This window comes from Ruditapes philippinarum, unplaced genomic scaffold (genome assembly GCF_026571515.1).
Source record: "Ruditapes philippinarum isolate M1 unplaced genomic scaffold, ASM2657151v2 ctg20495_1_1_1_1, whole genome shotgun sequence".
In the NCBI taxonomy this organism is placed as follows: domain Eukaryota; kingdom Metazoa; phylum Mollusca; class Bivalvia; order Venerida; family Veneridae; genus Ruditapes; species Ruditapes philippinarum.
This window is the reverse complement of record NW_026864258.1, coordinates 2,648-5,294: the sequence shown is the minus strand read 5'-3', so window position 1 is coordinate 5,294 and position 2,647 is coordinate 2,648.

The window sequence follows — 2,647 nt, the reverse complement described above, 5'->3', positions numbered from 1 at the left end:
TGCTTACTTACCTGATAACGATACATCAATAGGAAAAGAAAATACAAAATTTCACCTGCAAAAATAATAAATCTCTTATTGATATAGTGGAATCGATTCCGCACCAAAACACGCGGCATAATAAAACATGAACTGTTTCAGCAAAATCGCAACAATTCGATTCGTTTTGATAAGATTTCTACCATTGATTTGCAAAATTTGCGCTCGAAATTGACATTGTTAAAATAGTGTTATATAGTCAAATCAAATGAAACCAAGCTAGTTGTAAATTTTATGCTTAAAAATTTCTTGTTTAGTTGCAATAGTCATAATAATAACAAGTAAGCAAAATATACAAAGACATTAGTGCATTAAATGCTTTGATCTTTCATCAGCTGAATTTTAAATTTATTATAATTTAACGATAGTGACAATCTAAATTTAGGTAAAAGAAATTACAAGTTCGCAAATCAGTTAAGTATCAAGCACAATAAGTTATTTATAAATTTTCTAGCAAGGAATAGTTAGTTACCTTTCGAAGAAAATATTTTGTATATTTAAAAAAGACCAACGAATTAAAAAACGAATTTCGTTTTCAGTTCTACATTCTTTTTTTCTTTGCTTTATTTTGACATTTGATCTTTGTTGTATAATAATTTTACTTCATTCTTAGGGTCGTGTAAACATAAAATTAAAAATCGTGTTCTTAAAACTGCGATTTAATCAATTTTTACATCCTTATTTAGTTGTAAGATTTAAAAAAAACATCAACAATTTCATTGGATAAAAGTATAGGTCAAATGTGAAAATGATACAGCTTAATTAGTATTGTAATATTTCAGTTGTAGGTATCTTCGCACAAGTTAACCATGTTAAATGGTTCTTTACTATAATGGAGAAAATAGTCTCAACTCACCTTCTGGTATCACACATTTTAATCTTAAAATATATACATGTCGATGCTCCGGAGATGAAATCAAGTGTAATTGGGTGCCTTGGCTATCATGGTCCGACTGCAGCATTGCTTGTGGTGGGGGAACTAGAGTGAGATCTAGGAAATATTGTTGTGACGCGCGTTTAGAATTAGATGAATGTATGCGAGAGTGTGGTCATGACATGAGCTATAATGATAGGTACAGATATGACAGGCAACATTGCAACAAAGTTTGTTATAACGGTATATACATACATCGGGATAATGTGTGTAGCTGTAACGACGGATTCTATGGTACTTGTTGTGGATCCAGTAAGTTAATAAGTCATTTTTTAGAATAAAACTCGTTACTTTTAAATTACATTAAAAAACATCTACAGTAACTTAGATAATCGCTTTTTTGTTTTCCTCTCTGGGAATTCATTCAGGACACAAAACAATGTTCGTTTCTTCGCAGAAAGAATTTAAATCTAACGCAATATTGTGCACATGAGATTTACGACTACCGTTTAGCAAAATTGATTTGACACTCTTTTATTATCAGAATACACCTAAACATTTTTCAAAACACTACCGTATGTTTTCATAACCCTGTGTATTGCCTCTGCTTCCCGCCAGGAGATACGTTGTTTCCTAATGTCAGACCAAGAACCGATTACCTGATTATCGGATCCTATGCTATAGGATGCTGCATTACTGCTATGTTTTGAAAAAAAAACACAATTTTGTGCCGTGCAAAAATTTAAATTGCACTCTCCGTTGGGCACGTTTCCCAATTCCAGGGGTGAACCTAAGCTTGAATCCACTTCCGGGGATATACTTCTTTTCGAAAATAGAACCTTTGAGGTTACAGAATCATACCTTGTGTCTACATGCATAGAATGAAAATCTGCCATTGTATCATTACCAACCTCCTTTGGCTCTGAACATTTCGTTGTTTTTCTTACATATATCATGTAATGCTTGCACATTCTCAACATATCCGCCATAACCGGACCCACTTGTGTCCGCGTAAACATGGAACAAATAAATGTTATCATATTTGAACGATCTTCCGTTTTTATTCAGAATTTCTGCGTTGTTAGCCCAAGACCGTAACTCAGACAACGCGTTGCCTGTTACTTCTACTGGAGCGTTCCAGCTCGCTCGTGAATTAATACAATTAGATTAAAGTCTTGTCAATAAACGTACTTTATTTCCTAAAACGCTTTGCAGGGAAATTATTTGACCAGTTATGCTGGCTAGAAACCCTACTGGTACAATATTATCTTCAGTTATATGTAGTTTCAGCAGAAATAGCCATTTCCAGCCTACACATTGTATCGCTCGTGATATATAAATAAATTAACACCCTGTCTAACACGTGACCAAGCCACTCTATTCCTTTTACAGGGTCCCAATTACATTTTTCATCTGCTACAAGAAATCCGAAATCTGATAAGGATTGTTTAGTAAACGGCTTTCTCGTATATCATCAAGAAACATAACCATTTTATACCATTTCTTCTAAGGAATGTGACTATGACAATGCATGTGTAAATATATGTCCGGCTGTCTTAATGCCGAAATGCAGAGAATTATAGATAAAATACGATACCTCTCCTTTGATCGAATAACTGAAACCTAGGTATGCTCGATGTTTTGGAAAGAATAATGACATGATGATATGCGCCCTTCAAATCGTTTGTGAAAAGAAATGAATTGAGATCAAATAATGCTTCGGCTATCTTGACA